The sequence below is a fragment of the Apis florea genome, unplaced genomic scaffold, assembly GCF_048593485.1.
Source record: "Apis florea isolate Af1SG1 unplaced genomic scaffold, ASM4859348v1 contig_3203_pilon, whole genome shotgun sequence".
Lineage (NCBI taxonomy): Eukaryota > Metazoa > Arthropoda > Insecta > Hymenoptera > Apidae > Apis > Apis florea.
In genome coordinates, this window is record NW_028256723.1 from 7,067,358 (window position 1) to 7,087,433 (window position 20,076).

At 35.0% G+C, this 20,076-nt stretch overlaps 3 long non-coding RNA genes across 5 annotated transcripts; 2 read left to right on the forward strand and 1 right to left on the reverse strand.

Moving 5' to 3' along the window:
• Nucleotides 1-3,938: 3,938 nt before the first annotated feature.
• Nucleotides 3,939-8,608, reverse strand: LOC147657206 (uncharacterized). 3 transcript variants are annotated; one of them, XR_015292955.1, is made up of 7 exons: nucleotides 8,549-8,608; nucleotides 8,017-8,250; nucleotides 7,835-7,890; nucleotides 7,554-7,687; nucleotides 7,261-7,453; nucleotides 5,860-6,518; nucleotides 3,939-5,720 (listed from the first exon to the last, which is right to left on the reverse strand). It is a non-coding gene; the product is annotated as an uncharacterized LOC147657206 (long non-coding RNA). The 3 variants fall into 3 exon arrangements; XR_015292953.1 differs by having other exon boundaries at nucleotides 7,554-7,734; XR_015292954.1 differs by lacking the exon at nucleotides 7,554-7,687.
• On the forward strand, nucleotides 8,452-9,991 carry LOC147657207 (uncharacterized). Its single transcript, XR_015292956.1, has 2 exons — nucleotides 8,452-8,793; nucleotides 9,108-9,991. It is a non-coding gene; the product is annotated as an uncharacterized LOC147657207 (long non-coding RNA).
• Nucleotides 9,992-10,158: 167 nt separating this feature from the next.
• LOC147657208 (uncharacterized) lies at nucleotides 10,159-12,028 on the forward strand. The gene is made up of 2 exons (XR_015292957.1): nucleotides 10,159-10,489; nucleotides 11,277-12,028. It is a non-coding gene; the product is annotated as an uncharacterized LOC147657208 (long non-coding RNA).
• The last annotated feature ends 8,048 nt before the right edge of the window (nucleotides 12,029-20,076 follow it).

The window sequence follows — 20,076 nt, forward strand, 5'->3', positions numbered from 1 at the left end:
GAATCATAGAGAGGTTAAAATTATATATATATTTTTCTTTAATAATAATATGCAACCATTTTTACATCGCATAACCTGATATTATCGGTTTGATATATCGCGGCCCAAATTTTATTTGTATTTAGATCGGAATCATGGTACATTATTAATTACGATGTGTATTACTATGACTAATATGTTAAATATGTGCCGACTAATAGTGGTATTTAAGATAAATAAGAAATTTAATAAAAACGATTCGAACATTACTTTTTCTGTAAATGTATCTCGGTTTTCGTAATTGTAATCATTACAGAAAAAAATCTTTTCGACTCGAGAGGATGGGTTAAGGGAAAAGTGGAAAGTGCTGGTAAGAGAATGACGGCGGCTCGACGACAGAGAGGCAACTGTAAGCCGCGTTACGATTATGAGGGTGTTTAACGCGCGTTCACTCGACTCGAATTATTCTCACGAGGTCGATAAACCTTCCCTGAGAATAGTTGGTTTAATTAAAAGAGCAACGCATGCGGGATCGACCTACTTGGACATCTTGGACGACGAATAAATATGCAAACCGGTAACCTAACCTAAAAATCAGCTTGACTTTACGCATATTGGTATACGATCGAATGAGCTCGAACTCTTTCCTTTCTTTAAATAAAAGCGATGTGAAAACTTAACCTAAAAGATCTTTCTTTCTTTCCTCTTTATGAATAAACGGTTTGTTTATTATCTTTAATATTTTTATCAGCGTTTATCAATAGTGTTTCGTTTCGTTTTTTTTTTTTTAACGTTTATTACTTTTAATTAGAGTTATATATGAGTGTTAACCTTGAATTTGAATATCTTCATAGATATGACGAAGGTTTAACGTCTCTTTCGGTGACAAACTGCCTTCGAAGCGAGAATCCAACGAAATCGAAGACGATTTTAGGAGTATTCTCGTGTAACCTGCCAAAGGTTCGAGGATCCGTCTCGACTCCCCAGAGCCCGTTCTTCTTTTACTTTTCCCAAATAAAACGACAGCTAATCGATAGTCCGTCAAGTTCCCTTCTTTTTGTCCTCTATTTTAGGCGATGATTTTTCTTCTTTTTTTTTTTTTTTTTTTATCCGCAGATATTCCTCCGCCAAGATTTTCTTTCATTTTTCGAAAATTTTCGTAAATCTTAATTAAATCGAACGACGAATATATTTGAGGTTATTCTTACAATGGATAATCATCTCAACTATCGAAATTTTCCGATTCTTTTTAAATTTATTTTCATCGTTTTTCGTTTAACTTGATGAAATTTTCTTTCTTTCTTTCTTTCTTAATCGACACATTTTCAATCGGGAAAAATTCTTACGCGTCGCATAAATCCGTTTTTTTTTTTTTTTTTTTTTTTTAAGTATCATTATCTATATATCAAAATCTGATTAAAAAAATTCCAATCATTCAAATGTAATATTTCTCTATTTAACATAGATCAGAGATCGCTTTATAAATTCACCTAAAATTCAAAAAAATTCCGAACGTAATACATAATACATTATAAACGCAAAAAATCAACAACTATATATCCAAAAAATCCCTCGGTTACTCAACTCTCGTCAAATTTTATCTTCTTATCATCGATTAAAGACTAGCTTTCCCTTTCGTGGAAGAGAATCAATCAATATATCGAAACAAAAGTCTACGTTCACCTACGTACATCGAGACATCCACTTTATCAAAGATTACTCTCAACCGAGGAGAGGTGGGAGGGAAGAGGGAGGGGGAGGAGGGGGATCAGAGGTGCGCGAAAATCGGCGGCGGGGGTCGTGCGACGCGTAGACGGAAAGATGGGAATACAGGAAGAGAGGAAGAAGAAGCCAGCGACCGCGCGAGGCAAGAGGAGCGAGAAAGGTGAAAGAAGGCGAAGGAAAGGTTGGCCGGCGGTGGCAAGGCGGAGCGTGGAGGTGGCGGGGGCGGAGCGAGGCGAGTTTCAGAGGCGTGATGTATCGACGGGATTTCAAAGTAAAAAAAGACACGAAGAGGTGCGCGACGAGGCCCACGTCCTCTCCGTGGGGAAATTGCACCGGATACTTGGGCCACTTCGCGAGTGTCTCCGCATCTCTGTCTTCGAGCTCTATCTCCCTCCCCCCTCCCCCCTCCAGGCTGCCCCTTTCCGTTCCAATATTTCGCCCGACCTTCCTTCTCCTCTTTCGTTCCGTCTCGAAGTCGAATTTCACGGCGCTCGTGAAGAGAATCGATCGTGATCGACTATTATTATTATTATTATTATTATTATTATTATTATTATTATTATTGTATCGAAGGAGGGAGGAGGGAAGTAAGAGTGGCAGGGGAGAGGGGGAGGGAATAAGATTACACCGCGCGCCATCTATTGGAACAGAGAGATCGAAGGTTGGTGAAAATGTTGTGAACGGAGAAAATTGTTTAAAAATGATTTTAATCAAAGGAGGACGAAATCGGCGAGGAAAAGTGCGATCGAAGTAAAAATGGGATGAGGATCGACGGTAAAAGGTGATAGTGGATCGAATTATCGAACGAAAATGACGAACAGTAGGAGGAGAGAAAGAGAGATAAGGGACGGGATGATGTAATCAACGGTGGAGAATCACGAAGATTTAAGAAATTTTCGAAATTTGATAATCGATGGTAATCGATGGAGAGAGAGAGAGAGAGAGAGAGAGAGGTGGCGGCGCGTAGGAGGGAGAGAGATAAGAGTAGCGATGCATAATCCATCGGAAGGGATGAGAAATCGACGGTGAAGGGTGTGATGGCGCAAGTGGAGAGAAGCGTAAGGGTAAGGGAGGATGAGGGTGGAGGAAGGAGAATGGGGACGAGAACCGCGATCCATCAAGAAGACACAGGGGTTTGGGGTGATGTATCCGAGGATAGGTTGACCTCTGCGCCGGACACTATAAAATCACTCTTAAACATTCCTTCCTAAAGCGATCGTGAGCTTTGGAACGAAACTGGACTGGAGCCTGCCTCCTCTCCAATTTTCGAATTTTTCCCTTCATCTTTTACGATCAATTTATTATTATTCACGATCGCGAGATAACTAAATTGGTGGATAAGCTACGAAAGTGTCGTAAACTTTTATATTTGGAAATGCTCAAATTAATACGGAAAAATACGGAAAAGAATATACCATGATATAGCTATATATTAAATTTTTAATACGGTCGATACAACTCTTTTTTCTACAAAAAAGAACCTGTTAAACTATTTATCAATCGTGAGAGATATTGTAACTCGAAGCTCGTTAAACTTACCATTATGAAAGATAAGAAGGGCGCGAAATAATAATCTGACTAAATTATAAATTAATAAATACATACCTCACGTGATTATATATCGAACATATTAATCATAACCATACTTGCTTAAAACTTACGAGTCTACCATTATCGAGCGAAGCTTTGTGTATCCACAAAGAAAACCACCTCTCCTCCTTACCGACACGCGTGGCAAAAGCGTGGAATCTCGTATGCGGCGAACGAAATATCGGATGCCGTTCCACTGTATCGTTCTCGTCTCATTGAAAACGCCGCCATCGGCCACCCTCCTCCCGGCGAAATGTCACGAAACGTCGGAAATTGGAAAGCTTATTCATATTTTTTCGATAGACGATAATGCGGCGGATCGGCCACTTTCATATCGCATACGTATAACGCGTGGGATGAGGGCAGGATGGGTATTTCCTCCTCCCCTCCTCGCGATCCGTCGATTCTATTCGCGAAACAGCGTGCGCTTTCCATCAACCTTGGAACGTGTATCGAAGTAACGGAAACGGAAGGCGGATCGAGGTGTTTCGCCGGCGAGGATCGACGAGACAATGGCGAACGATCAACGATTTCCCCTTGTTTTGTTCTCCTTGCTCTTGTGCTTCCCCTTCCAAAATAGAAACGTTAATGGATGTTTACGCGCGGAACGCGTGTCCGCTGAGGAGAGAACGAGAATTCGTACGTTTACAATTTTCGGGATAATTTTTATTGAGTAAAATAGATACGTTTTTATTAATTTTTTTTTTTCTGTTGAAAACTCAATAATACCGATAATAACCAATTATTTTCGTACGTAATTTCTCTGTACGTACATACACGATATATATTTGTACAATATCATTTCATAACATTGAATGGAATAATTCGATAGATGAAATTTTTTATACCTTATTCAAAAAAATTTTTTTTTAGAATATTATCTGTATATGTATCTTTTAATTTATTTTATCGTTCTCTCTTAATAAACGATTCGATTGGCAATAATAAACGAGGATAAGTGAGAAGTGGGTGTTTTTATTTCATTTTTGTTGTCATTTTTTTTTTTTTTTTTTTTTTACGTCAAAAGACGTAAGAACGAATTTCGATGACGCAGCGATGGACGGGTCGCGGCGTGTACGGAAAAAGGGTCGTGGAAAGGGAACGCGGACACGAATGCGATTATACGTGGGCGTAGAACGAGCATTGGAAATTAGACACACGTTTCATTTCCTGAAGCGACTGCGATTTCCGTCGTGGCTTCAAATATTGGAAATATCGCGCCTCGTTCAATTTCAACCGCGAGATCATCGATTCCAACCGATTTTATCGACCGAGTCTGAAAAACCAGTTGACGTTGGTTGTTCGTCTCGATTCAACAAAATGTAAGTGATTCAAATAAGTACATATATATATATATGTTAAGATTTTGATTGACCAACTCCTGATGCAATAATTCATTTTAACGATGATAAGTTTATTCCTTCCAGGAAGAAAGATATCTGAATTGATTTTCCATTTCTCATCGTTATATTGCTTGAAGTTATTTTTGCAGATAAGAAAATATTTCTTAAAAAACACACGCAGTCGATATCTTCTCCCTCCTATACGTTATATATTCTCACTTACTTTAACGTGGGCAATCGCAATCTTCGCTCAAAACCCTCTCTTTTTCCCCCCTCTCCTCGTGGGAAAAAGAAAAGGAAAGAAGGGGTGGAAAAAATCACAGAGAAGGTCAGTGAAACGTCAAATTCAGACAGTGGGCTAAAAGAGGCGGTAGGGGAGGGTGGAAGAACCGCGGAAAAGTAGAGGAATCGACGGTGCACTTTATCGATGCCATAAAGACTAATATAATCCGGGGAAGGAGAAAGAGAGGGCGAAACGCGATAGACCGAACGAGGGAACTCGCACCAACGCACCAAACCAGGCTGTTTTTTACACGAAGTGGCTTTTTGCGGACGACAGGGCATTTAAGGGAATTGCTCCCCAGCGCCTTAGCTCGATCGCAACGCACCCCGCCTCGCCACAGTACCCAGAGACCGTATGTATTATCCCGATTCTGACTTTCCTAGTGTCAATCGGGAAACGTTCCCTTCATTTGTTGTAAATGGACGGTTTGTGAATTAATAATAATAATATTATTAATAACTTCGGTTCGTTCGTTTCTCTCGTTGTGAATTCATGGTCCAAACGATTTATTGTTTTCTTCTCACTATCAGAAATGTAGTATATTGTATATCGTTATATAGAAGTCATCATCTTCTTTTAATTTAATTCTAAATTTTGGTCAAATCATTCCTTGAATCGTAAAAGGAATTTCTTCCGTTGTGTTTTTGACCATGATTGCAATGATGATGGATCATTGATTAATTAATCTATACATGTACATGTAGTAATAAGTTTGTTCTATTCAACTGGCAGAAAATTTCCCAGTTACAGTAGATATTTTCAAATATCAAAAGGCATCGATTATTGCGTATTAAAATTATCTGGAACAGAATTAATTACAATTAATACAGATAAATATATATGATTGCAAGTATTATCAGTATATATATATATATATATATATATGGAAAGAGGAAAAAACGAACTTTCCCCTGGTTACTTATTCCAAATTATTATTACCATCTTTAACGGATGTCTCGTGTCACCGGCCTTAGCCCAAATCTTTTGCGCTCCCCTTTTTGAAAGCACCAGCATCGGCCGTGACGTCGCTATTCACTTCCGTTTCGCTTTCGGCGAAGTCGATATCGCGCTCCATCGCAGCTCCTTTGTGCCTCTTCTCCAACTTTGAGCCGCTTCCTCTCCCTCCCCCTGCCCCTCCCCTCCGTCGCTCCACGGATGCGCGCCTGGCGAATGCAACCCGACAAGGCCACTACCGCGACCATATTCGTTTTTCCGCGGCTATTTTCACCCTCGTTTCGCGCTATTTCTCCCTTCCCCATCCGACCACTTCGCAGCACGATCCAAGAGAACGAAAGAAAGTGGCGTGTGCTCGTGGCGTGTCTTCGCGCGAGAACGAGCCCTTATCGCAAATGACTGCTTCCGCCGAGTACCGCCATTTAGAGAGAAGGTAACGGGCGAGGTTCGCGCAACCCGAGTGCCTAATCCAGACGGTTAATGGCAAGGAACATCGGGGACAAAGACCGAACTGCTACCCGTTTTCTAAAACCGTGCAATCGTGATCGCTTGTCGATCAATCGATGTCGATTGTTCATCTGTGCATCTTGAAACATCTCGTTTTGGTCTTCTTCTTTTTCCTCTTGGAAATCGTGGTCACGAATCTGAAACGAAAAGAGATCGTTATTCGTTGATATTCTTGGTTAACGAGAAATGTAAGTTAAATACGTTGATTATTCTGTACAATTTGAATTTAATCGTGATGGCTCGTTGCGTTTGCTTATGTGTCTGAATATCGATTATTCTGTGCACAATCAATTCAGAAAATTGAACGGATATTGCTAATATTCCATACTTTTGAAATCGGAATTATTTATATTAAATTTCTGAATGAATGAATTCTCTACATATAGACAAATTAAAATTCATCTATGAACATTCTGTTACAAATAATTTTAACGTTAAGATAGAAAAATCGACGCGAACATGAAAATGCAACTTTTCAGAGAGAGAATGAATGAAATGAAATATTCATTACATCGTTTCCAAACAGAAAGTCTAGAAAATACATGCGTACACAAAATTTTCAATATATCTCTGAAAGTTATATAAATTCGAAAGCGAATTTTGAAACAATGCGTGATCCAACACGAGATTCTTTTCTTTTTCCATGGTCGTTCGAGCATTCGTTCCACGCGAACGACGAGCGTAGTTTTAATTGAAACAGATAGAGCGATCAGCGAGTAGCGGTTAAACGGCGTGTGCGTCGCGTAACCGACCCTCCGACGAAAGGGCCAGGCGTCGTGCCTGGGGGATGTCTCGCGCGCGGCTATACCCTTTCGTGGGATTATTCGGTGGGTAATGTATGGCAAACATAAATCACGGTATACGGACGGGCGTACATACTACGCGAAACTCTCTGTCGACGATGATCCGCTCGCCGCGGTTCGGTTAAACTAATTGCCGGGACCTGTGTCCGCCACTGATTCGTTCCCACGTGTCTGTGTCCTTAGCTCTGCCTTCCAAGTCTCTCTTCTTTCTCTTCTCTTAGTTGTAAATGATCGAACTAGGGGGCGCACACGTGTCCTTATGATTACACCTGAAATTATTTCGTAATTACATATTCGTTTGGATAAAAAAAAAAAAAATTAAAATTAAATTCACGAAGTAAAAGGAATTAAAAAAATTAATTGTATTACGTGTTTCAGAATAGATTCTGGTAATTCATGCTGCATTCAGATAATTGATCGTTTGAATAAGAAAACTTATTCGGATAATTATTTTTTGTTATTGGACGAATTATCGATGTGGTTTAGTGCGATTTCACTGGAAACTAAATTTTTTATTAGAAGCACTTTTAAAATTTTTTTCGATCCATTTCTAAAAAAAGATGACATGTTACAAATAATGATTTTAATTATCGCAAGTTTAAAATTTAAAATAATAATAGTAATAAGAGTTGTATGGTGTGTATACGTACCTCAGAAATGTATGAAAAAGGAATGGACGAAGAAGACGGATGGATAAAGGATGTGCCTATTGGAAAGAAAAGAGAGTCGTTATGGCGTGTGATAGTCGTTAGTCGAGGGTGTAATTCTAATTACGTAGGGTATCCCGTTCCAGATTTACGAGGTCAGCCATACATGTGTACGAATCACTTACACGCCATTTCCACGTAGTCCTGCGACTTTTCTCCCGCGCTTCGCCGCTCCATTTACATATGAATTAAACTATTACGCCCCATACGGGAGCTGTACCAACCAGCCCGCTCTCTTCCGCTTATTTCTGCCGACCTGTTCTCCTGGGTCCATTGTCCATCAACCGTTATCCGTAATCCATCACAGCCAACTTCGATTCACTCCTTTTCCGCTCTCTTTATAATTAATATAATTCTATCTGAAATTTCGAAATATTTTTTTTCAATTTCTTATATCAATATCGTTACGATAATTCTATTATTTATTGTCGATGGAATCGTGATGGGAATGGAAATAGTCTTTCAAAATATCTTTTGAATAAAAAATTAGAATAGAAATGTTGTTAAAATGGCGGCGATTGGCCGCATACATCTCGATATACGATTATTTTGAAAGACATGCAATCGTAGGGCATCGACCAATCCGCGATTGACACTTTTTGTCCACCTTCTATCTGTTCGGGGCTGGCCGATGCTGCAAAGGCAGAAAGCACCTACCCTTTATTTTCTACCGAAGCGTGACTGGCCGAACCACCCCTTTGACTTTAGCCTTGATAAGTATAAACCGGCCCCGTTAATGGAAAGCACTTGAATATTTCATCTTCTACTCCCGTCGTGACCCGAGCCGGCGTGCACAGACCGCGCAATCCGTTAAAGCTTCATAAGCGAGTGAAAATTTGCCAAATGTAACAATGAAACGAAGAAAGAAGAACACTTGAAGAAGAAGAAAGAATAATTTAACGGTTATATATAGAATAGACTTTTAAGAAATGAAAATTCTCGAGAATATTTTCTTGTGAACACATTGTAAATGATTATCCAATAGCGATAGACGATTCTTGAAATTTTTAACCTCAAATATATTCAAGTATACGCTAGGCATTTGCAATCGATAATATTGTTAATTAATTGTTATCAAGTTATTTTTCATTAATATGAAAATGATTCTCGAGAGTTTAATCCATAAATATATTTGTATCCTAAGCATCTCTGATCTTCCAATCGATAATAGTAAAACTTTCAAAAATTGTTAACAAAAGTTATTTTTCATTGATAGACTAGGTTAGTAATGAAAATTGTCACAGTCTTGTGAAAATTATTTTCGAGAGTAACTTTCGAGAATTTTACTCTCAAATATATTGACATCCTTAAATATAACGATGAAGACGATGTGAAAATTTTGGAAGAAAACTTTCGAGATGCTTCGAATATACCAACGAATATAAGAAGAAAAATCGAGAAAAGACGTTGATAAGAAAGAAAAAACTCGCGTCAAAACTAGAGAAACGAAAACGAGCATGCACAGATGACCTCGTCCATTCTACGGGTTAAAATCGATAGCTGGTACGGTCCTGGCCAAGTTTGGTGGAAAACACTCGTGCTCTGTTTAATATTGCAGGGCAAAGCTAATGCGTGCCGGTCTCGTTAATGCCAACCCTTCTACCATAGACTCGATTTCGCTGCGACAAAGTCATCCGCTTTCCGCAGTTCTTTTTTTCTTTTTCGATTGCGAACCAGATTACCACATACATTTTTTCATGAAATCCTATTCTCTAAACGAAATTTTGCAAAATTCACTCGTCAGCCATATTTGTATTTGTATTTATATTTATATTTACTTGATATACCTAAAAAAATAGAAAAATTAAAAATTAAGAGAGAAGATGAATGCGAAAGTATTCGTTGAAAATGAGATCGAATTTTAAAAATTCTTCTATTAGATTCTATTTTCTTTAATTTATAATAAGATTGAAAAAAATTCTCGAAAGAGTTAAAATAGAAATTTGCTTTATCTTTCAAATAATCACGTTAAATTCTAACACTTTGTGTCTTTTTCCAAATCATATATTCTGTGAGAATAAAAATAAACACATAAACACTCGTAATTCTAATCGAATATTTATATTCCATTTCTATTAAATAAAAATTTGCATCACTTTTCGAATGTGTTACACTTAACAAAAATATTTCAATATTTTGCATCTTCTTCCAAATCTATTTTTATAAATAATTCAAATTCCACGAAAATAAATGCACAAATATTCAAAATTTTATTAACATGATATATTATATTTCACAAGAAAAAAAGGAAAAAGACAAAACGATTATGGAGGTTAGAAAATGCGTGCCGCGTAAAGACAGGCAGTTAACCGTTCGTTAACTCGGCCGATCAAAATGTTGGTAGCTGTGGTTGGACCCTTTTGGATGGGAATGTCGGTAACCACTCCATGCGGTATCGTACTAATTGCAGCCGCGGATGCCGGTTACTGCTCCATGGGGTTAATCCTCAGCAGCGTAAGAACGTGAACGAAATGTGTACAGTCGACCACGAACGATCGTTTTTCGACGATCGCTACGCCTTTGCGGTCAAAGAATTGCGGTAAACTCGGCTGTGGAGACGCTTACGTACCAGCCGTTAGCACTGTTACAAGATTCACGGTAATTACGTGTGATTAATGTCACCAATTAAAGAAACTCGGTGGAAACGTTTGTACCGATCTCTTTTTTCTGTTTCTTTTTCATTGTACCTCTCGCCCGATTCTCGTCTCGGTTCGTTAATTACTCGTTTCCTTCCTTCCTTCCTTTCTCCATTTCACGTTTCTTTATGAGAAGAAATTTTTCTTGGTTGGTTATGGTTTAATTGATAAATAGAATGAAATATTGAGATTTGATATATTGTGCAATCAAGTAATCTTGTAAATCAAAATGATACGAATTTTCATCTTTTTTTTTTAATCATGTATCAATGTGTAAATAAAAATTCATATTTTTTGATGGAAAAGTAATAAGATTAATTTTATATAAAAATCAAAATCGACTTGTGAAAAATATAATTCTTCCAAAATTTATATAAAAAAATATATTTATAACGACTTAACCTAACCTGATTTTCACTCTGTTAATTTTTTCTACAAATACGATGTTCTTCATCCAAATTAATAGATAGATTTCTATCTTTTTATTAAAGAATACATTATTGATCACAAATATTCAATGGATGAATCGTGAAAATCGTTCACACTGTGATCAATTCTGATTCCACCGCAACAATGCAAACGTAATAGAATACTTTTCTATTAACTTAACCTAATCTAACCTAATCTAACCTAATCTCCACTTCATTAATTTAAAGTTAAGCGACAAATAATTTTTTTCTACGAATACGATGTTAAATTTTCTTTATCCTGATTAATAGGTAAATTTCTAATCTATCTTTTTATCAAAGAATACATCACTGAACACAAACATTCGATCGGACGAATCGTCAAGATTGTTCACACCGTGTCAAACTCCATATGACAGGAAACACTTGTTGGTTGATTCCGCCGCAACAATGCGAACATAATAGGATACTTTCAAAAGCAATTCTCTCCCTTCCCGGGAGAATTTTCCTTCAGATTCAAGTTCCGCATCGTCCTCGAAAATTTATGCGCGTTTTCGAGGGGGACGAGGAAGGGTGGGGGACCACGCGAGTCAGCCTATCGCTTACACGTTATTTATTTCCCAAAATTTGAAAATTATACCGCATTTAATTCACCATCCTTCCCTCCCTCGCCTCCCCTCCCTCGGTCCCCCGTTTACTACCCCCGTGTTTTATTCATGTCGCAATAAATAAGGAACAAAAGAGTAGTTTGTGAAAAATGCCAACAGGACTATGCGACTTTATATCTTTCCCTCTCTTTTCTTCGATTTTTTTCCCCGATATAAGTCAAAAATCGTTGTTTTAATCGATCGAAATTTTTCGATTTGTATACACCGATGTATATTTTTCTTCTTTGTATTGCAAGTTAAATTATTATCCGAATTGGTTTTCAACCAATGTTCTCATATTTTTTCTATGAATATCATTAAGAATATTAATTTAGAAAACATTATTAGAATTACGTAATAGATTTTGTCACAAAAATTGTAATTGAAATTATTTTTAACTTAAAATTGTTTTAATTGAAAAAATAAATGGAAAAAAGATACATGTTACATATGTATTAATTTCTATTCTTTTATAATGTTATTTCTTTTATTTATTTATTTTCTGCGTAATATTCGTTATGTTTCACTGGACAGAAATACTATTCTCTATGAACACAAAATTTCCTTATAAATTTTCGAAAGCGTGATACCTACTTGTTTTCTGCGAGAATTGATCGTAATTAATATAAATATATGTACATATATTTTTTTTTTTTATTTAATTCGATTCAATTTAATCCTTTTGATTTTTCTTTCCATTTCATTTAATTCCGCATTACTTTTAAATTTCCAATTCGAGTTTAGCCTCGGCTCGATTTTCTATCTCCATGAATAGCTTAAATAATAGATTTTACAACACGATGCTTAACACGCTCGTAAATATCGTAAGTTCGTGGGTGATTACCGCCAATGAAATATGCATGAATGTCCGCAGCTTAATGCATATAACTACACATCTACTTACCATATAGTAGCTCTTATTTCTATAATTAAAATATTCTATCCGCCATTTCGAAACATCAAAGAAATCTCTGAAATAAATGAATAATAAATTAAATTATTCCTCCAGATCCCCACAAAATTCTAATTTTACTTAAATACATGTAGAACTTTCAATATTACAACATACCTTGCAATGATAAAATATAAAATAGGAAAATAATAAAATAGAAACGTAACAATTAATTGAATTATAATAATATATTCATTTATTATTTAAAAAAATGTTAATATTTTATGCAAAAAATGAAACAGATATTAATCAATATCAAACTCTTCCCTAACCTAATTAATGTCAATCGATTGACACATATATCAATATATCTAAAATCTGTCCTTTTTTGCTACAGAAATCAATAATTTAACAAAACTGATCCATTTTCAATTACAAACAATGCACCTGTCGAAACAACAATTTAAAAATGATTATTAAAATTTTTTTTTTCGTTATTATCATGTTAATAAACGACAATTTTTTAATTTTGTCACGATACATATAATTAGAACATTTCGTGAACGTGATTATCGGTGAAATCGGTATTATCATTGGATGTATCGAGTAGAAAAAGAAGATGTAAGGGGTGGATAGTCGCAGGGGGCCAAGGGACAGGGGTTATTAATTTTTGGAGTGCACGGTCTCTTTCGCGGTGAAATGGCGGGTCGAAAACGGGGTAGAAGATAGAAGGAACAGGCCTTGGCAGATGGCACCCGAGGGGATATCCTTGTCCAGGATATCAAGGGTTACCCATCACCACCGCGCGCAAGTAAAGGGTAACTGATTCTAATCGCGCGCCCTCCGCGCTCTAACCTACTACGTTACTATGATGAATGGGCGAAGCGCCTCGTGACTACCGAATGCCTGGCCAATGTGGCCCCAGATATTAAAATCCGCGTGATCGATCTATGTCCTAGGTAACTACTACTTACTTAGGTCCTACGTTGCCTCGACGTGCATACCAACCACACCGATTTATAAGATACTTTAATCCAATCTTTGAATTTGCTTCGTATATATGTCCGAAACATTCGGCTGATGATACTTGCACCAATTGTGAGATTTATATCATTGTACCGCAAAGATGATCTGAAAGAATTAATAATTTGCAGTTTTTGAATCATAAGGAAAATTATTGCGGTAAATTATATATTTCTAATTTGAAATTTTTATACGAGAATCTTATGAAGTAGTTTGGCGAGTTCCTATCAAACTCTAGTGAATACAGTTTGGCGAGTTCCTATGAAGTTTCTACGAAAAATTTCTATGATGAAATCTTAGCGTAACATTTAAAATTATTTTTTTCTAATTTTTAAATTATGTCATTATTATACAAATAAGCAATATTCAACATATAAACAGAACAAGTCTTATCAAATTTTTCATTTCATTAAATCATCCTTATAAATATCTATCTAAGTACATATATACACAAATATTTATCTATGATACAATCTATTCTCTCGAATGCTTTACAAACGAACATTTCAGCATAAAATTAATTTATGATAATTATCAGTCAATTATTCGACATTATTACTTTCATTGATACCATATGATATTGTTTGACACTGATTTCCAATTTTTTAGAAAAAAGTTTTTCAAACAAACATTATAACGATCACAAAGTTCGCCAATGATAATTATCAATGCACTCACAATTACTGTCGTCAGTGTTATCTAACCATTATTTTATGTACCACCCATCGAATGAATCGGGAAAACAATGATTTCCCGATGAAAAAATTAACCCAGTCGGTTATATAGCGTCTACCGGAAACCAGAATCAGATATGGAATTGCGAACCATTTTAATACGGTCGCCTCGTAATTCATGGGACGCCGCATTTTTATTGGTATGCGCCGATCGAGATAACGATCTAAATTGAATCGGATACGCCATGTTTCGTTTTCATAAACACGCCACACGCACCCACGAAACTCAAACCATCGGTCCAATATTTTTACGTCATTCTCCTACTACCAAAATCAACTTCGAAAAGTCCCCGATAACACCGCGTCGACGCGTTTCCGACAACTCGTGAAACGATCCATGTGAAACTTTGAAATCACTAAACTACCCTCCAAATATACGCAATCTTCTCTTGATGATATATGAAGAGATCTGACACACGATAAAATTCATGAACTTTTTTCTAGTAATATTATTATTTAATTCGTTGTTAGATGTCACTGTGGTCATCTTCAAATTATTACGCTTATTAGGAATGCACCGATACTTTATTATTATACATTGTTGATTTTCATTATGGTCACATTTACATTAATATTTTTATTGGGAAGTTATGTATCGAAATTTTAGAAATTGTTTTGTGAAATAATTTTTATAACAATTCTTATTATTTTTATTATTATTATAATATTTCAATATAATTATTTTTTTTTACTAACTTTTTTTACTATTTTTTTTTTTTTTTTACTAAGAAAAATTCCATTGTAATTCTGATGAGGCCAATATCAAGAATACTTTAAAGATTATTCGACAAAATCATTTCTAAAATTTTTTGGAAATATAGATAAAGCACTATTACCAGTTATTTTTTATTAGCCAATGAAAAAAAGACATTTTCAGTTCCATAAATAATGAAAATAATCATAATCTACCTTTCTTAGTTTATTAACTAACCAATACATATCAATAGGTGGAATTGCGTACTCATAAAATTAAGAAGAAAAATAAATATAAATATAATAAGAATAAGTTAAAAGAGTTTGAAATTTTATTATCGAATCCCGTGCACTTTACCAGTGATCGAGGATCATCGAAAACGAGCCTTCGTAGCTCCTTAAACCAACCGGAAAGATAACCGTGGATAGCATCTGCTAACGACGCGATCCAAAAGAGGAATCGACCGATGAAAACGATCTCCCCCTTCTTCTCGAAACGCGACAGACAATTCTACTTGGGATAAAATCGGTCGAAATCCTCTAAGGGCCACCATCGACGCAGTGGCCGAAGGAAGGGGAGATGATTCAGAGATATCGCCGCGACATAAAACCCTTAAGGTTCAAATTTGCATGTTACAACCTACGTACCCCACCTCACGGATTTTCCCTAGCGGTAGACTTTCGACTTGGACCACTTCGACACTCCTGCCACTGTCCGCCTTCGTCACATCCCTGAGCTTAGCCTTATCCCTGCTATTTTGAATGTAAGATACGCGCGCGCCTTTTCGTACTTTCTTCCTTTTCTTCCCACCTCTTCTCTTCCTCTTGGATTTTCTGCTCGTCTTCATCCCCTATTCTTTTAATCCTATTCCTTTATCGGCATCATAGTTCTAAGCATTCTCTTTTTGCATACCAGTTTGAGGTTTTGTTTCTTTTTTTTAAATGGTACTGTGTAGTCTAACTCTTTAGGTTTTGAAAGCGTATCGAAATTCGATCTCGAATTAATAATTAAATTTTGTTTATGAAGAATATGGCTCCTTTTGTACTTTATAATTGTAAAACATCTTTGATTAAAATTTTTTTTGATGAAAAAATTTACATTCCAGTAATTTCTATTAGATAAAGTATTATAACCTAAATATATAAATAAATTCCCTCGATAGTATTCATATTTCTATTTTTTTTTTCATAGTTCTACCTGTTCTATGTATACATTTATTATTTATCATGTATATATTTCAGCAGAATATAAAATGTCTCATATGTTACATTGGATAATTTTAAAACACTTAAAAATGGATTTTTTATAATCTCTTTAAAATTATAAACATAAATAATTTTCTAGTTTTTTTCTATTTCTTCTATTTCTCCTATTATTAAAATTTTGCATATATATATATATATATATACATACGCATATCATATTCATAATAAAATTATTACAAATAATAATTTATACAATATTCTTTTACTTTTTGTATTAAAAATTTGCACTTTGCTTATCTAATTATATTTAATATATTTACATTTAAATTTATATTTACATACTTATTTGCAGAATTATCGCAAAAAAAAATCAAGTGTATAAATATCTCTTTTTATCCTCTGCACCTCTAATAACAGACAGAAACGATAACTATTTGTAAAGGGCACCCCTTTTGTTTACGCAGACAGCGTTAAATCACGAGTCGCGAAGCATGGTTAAAGGCGATGGCGAACGCGTACACGCCATTCGCCGTCACTAAGTTCGCGAAGAGAACCGATACTCTGAACCCCGGTTACACCGATGTTACGTGCTAACGTAAATTAAAGGACGTCGCCGTAGTTGCCTCCACAGCCAAACAAACTTGCCGGATCTCCCCTGTTTACCTACACCTCGTCAAATTGAACCGAGCTGCCTCTCTTTCGACTACTCCTCCATGTCTCTCCATCCATGTCTTCCGATGTCTCTCCAACACAACCTTGTTACTATCTTTTAGTTTTACGTAATATATTCACACTCATATATAAGTACACTTTTCTCATTTTTCGGTCAAATATACTTTCTTCGATTTTCTACCAAAAAATCGATCTTAATTCGATCTCCAATAATGACTTTTCTTTAAATTATGACCGAATTTGGAGATCACTCCAATAGTGAGTTTTCTTAAAACGATGACGTATTATCTGAAATTTTAAAAAATAATAATTAATTCAATTTTGTGACTCATTTATTATAAATATATATTTGAAATTTTGAAAGATAGTGATTAGTATAAATGACAGTGATACTGATTATTTTAAAGTTGAAATTTCTTGATGAAACATGCATATACATCAAATTATACTCAATTTTCAAAAATTCACGTTATATGCAAAACATCTTCGAATTTACTTCTTCTTTTTTCAAGATGGCACTCTCACTTTCGTTCGTAGAGTTGTTACTCGTCCTCGAATCTGATCGCTTCTTTCGATTCATTTTCATCGACGAAATTTCCACTAGAGATGAAACAAAGATGAAAGAAAGTGGAAAGGGTGAGAAAAAAGGACGAGTATATCGTTTCGCAGGCTATCGATTCCGATGCGGTGAAACGACTCCCGGGAATGACGAACGACCGTGCGTGCCACTCGAGGACAAAAGTTTCATATTCCCGCGGTATTCGTCGCCCGTTATTTATTTCGACAGCGTATTATTGTTGTTGTTTATTATCTGAACTTCGGTACATTTAACTCACCATCGTTCCACCAAAGGGGGCAATACGAGAGATGTGCATTCCCAACCAGAGGAATCTTTCCATCAGTTGAGAAGTTGGACGAAGGGATGAAATAGAATTCGATTGTCTCTCCCTTTGTATATATCTGTCATATATTCTATATTCTGAAAGTTAATATTCTTTTTTTATTCAATTTATCATAATAATAATTATTAATTAAGTATTATGGTTTTTAATAAATTTATATATAAGTAAAAATATAATGTGAACAATATACTTTATAAAATCAAATCTGAAATTTTTTGAATTGTGCTATTAACAATGCCAACATGGAACCACGTTTGATTTTTTAACACTAATTTTTTTAACATTATCTTTCTGAAATGAAAATGAAAATGAAAGTAAATAAAATGATTATACAATGATAATTAAATATAATAAATATTAATATTTATTCGTAAGGTTGGTTAGAAATAAAAGACAAACCACTTCTTAAAGTTAATAGTATACAGATTCATTCACATATCATATATTTTAAAAAATGGGCTTGTCTTTTATTTTTAAACAAAATTACAAGTGATTATTGATATTATCACGTTTGTTCTCGGATTTATATGATTCGAAATAAAGTTTACGTTTACATAACTTGAGACACTGATTTAAAAAGATATAAATGTATAATAATAATATAAGACAAGTTTTGTCAATTTAGGTTAGGTTTATCATATGATTCTATTTGAGTTTTTTCAAAAAAATGAGAAAAAGAAAAAAAATATATCGATTTTGTATTTTATTTTTGAGTATATAAAAATATGTTTCATAAATACTATATCACTGCTTGGCATTAATAAAGATATAATTCCAAATATAAATTATAGGGAGGCTGAATTTACATTTTTGAAAATATCAAATACAATCTTCTTCTTATTATTATTATATATAATTATTAATTAATTATTGTGGTTTTTCATAAATTTATATAAGAATAGATATTATATATTCAATAAAACAAATTTGAAATTCTTTTAATTGTGCCATTATTAATATCAAGCAGTAATATATGCAAATTCATATTCAATAAGTAGTACATACCGATATATATATCTCATTCTGTTTCGTTTCTCACGATAGATTTAACCATGATCTTTAGCTCGAGTTTAAATCGATCATAGTGTTATGTTTGTACGATTATTATCATATATACGATTCAAGTAGATGCAACTCGCGATCGAATCGTTTCGCTACAGTGTGCACATAGTGGCAATCATGCAAACAGGTGGTGCGTACGATTTACGCTCGTAGTCAATGCTCTGTCCGAATGCTCGCGTGTGAACGTGTCCTGATTTTCGACCGTGCATCTGCCTTGCGATAACTATCGATCCTGCGACTCATCGATTGTTCCGCGATCGTTTCGGTCGCACGTTAGGTTGACAACGAGTATACCAGATGGACATAGCCGCGAATCGACTTCAGTTTTGTTTTGTTCCACCGTGCTGCTTATCGGATTTCCTGTTCAAATATCTTTCGTTGCATCGCGTTGATCGTTAGCTGCTTCCGGAATATGTAAATGAACGATCGAGATTCGTCAGTTCGTTTGAATTTTTCTCCTACTTTTGTGACATTTGTATGAAGATTGAAAAGTGTGTGATAGCTGGAATATATAGACGTAAATTATGTGATATAACAATGTCTTTTTTGTGATAATTATATGACATGTGTTATTAAATTTATATAAACACAACTATAAAAATAAAATTGAAATAAAAAACTTTTTCACTCTTTAAATATTATAATGTAACATTTTGCTTTGAATATTTTATTATGCATTTTAAATTTTTGGACATTTAAATTTTTTTATAAATGCATAAACATAAATATCCGCAATATAGTGATAATGAAATGAATAGATTGGAACTAAAAATAACAAGGAGAATAATCCATACATCGATAAATAATAATTTTTTTTAAAGATAAAAAATGTAAAGAAATTTTACGAACATAACAATATTCATTTGTAAATTTATTCAAAAATAAGAGACAATCGATAATTGAATAGATTAATTTAAGTTAGGTTAAGTTAATAAAAAAAATCTATATATATCTATGTAAATCTACTGTATGAATCACTGTACACATAGAAACATCATTAAAAATAATATGCTCAATAAAATATTTTAAGATCATCCAAATCGATGAAGATATTATTCCATAAACATCACAAATCACGAAACATCGAAATGAATCCTTTCCTCGATACAACTCAATTAACTGTAATTTGTACATTTCTAGGTAAGGTTTCTCCATGTTTCACGAGAAATACGCATACGTACGATATCGTGCAGACGAGAACAGCCACGATTCGCACAATCGAAGGAGGAAGGGGGTCGGAACAGCGAGATTTACCCCAGAGCCCCGGGCAACCGCAACCCCCCGAGCGATTTCGATTATCGATAGCACTCG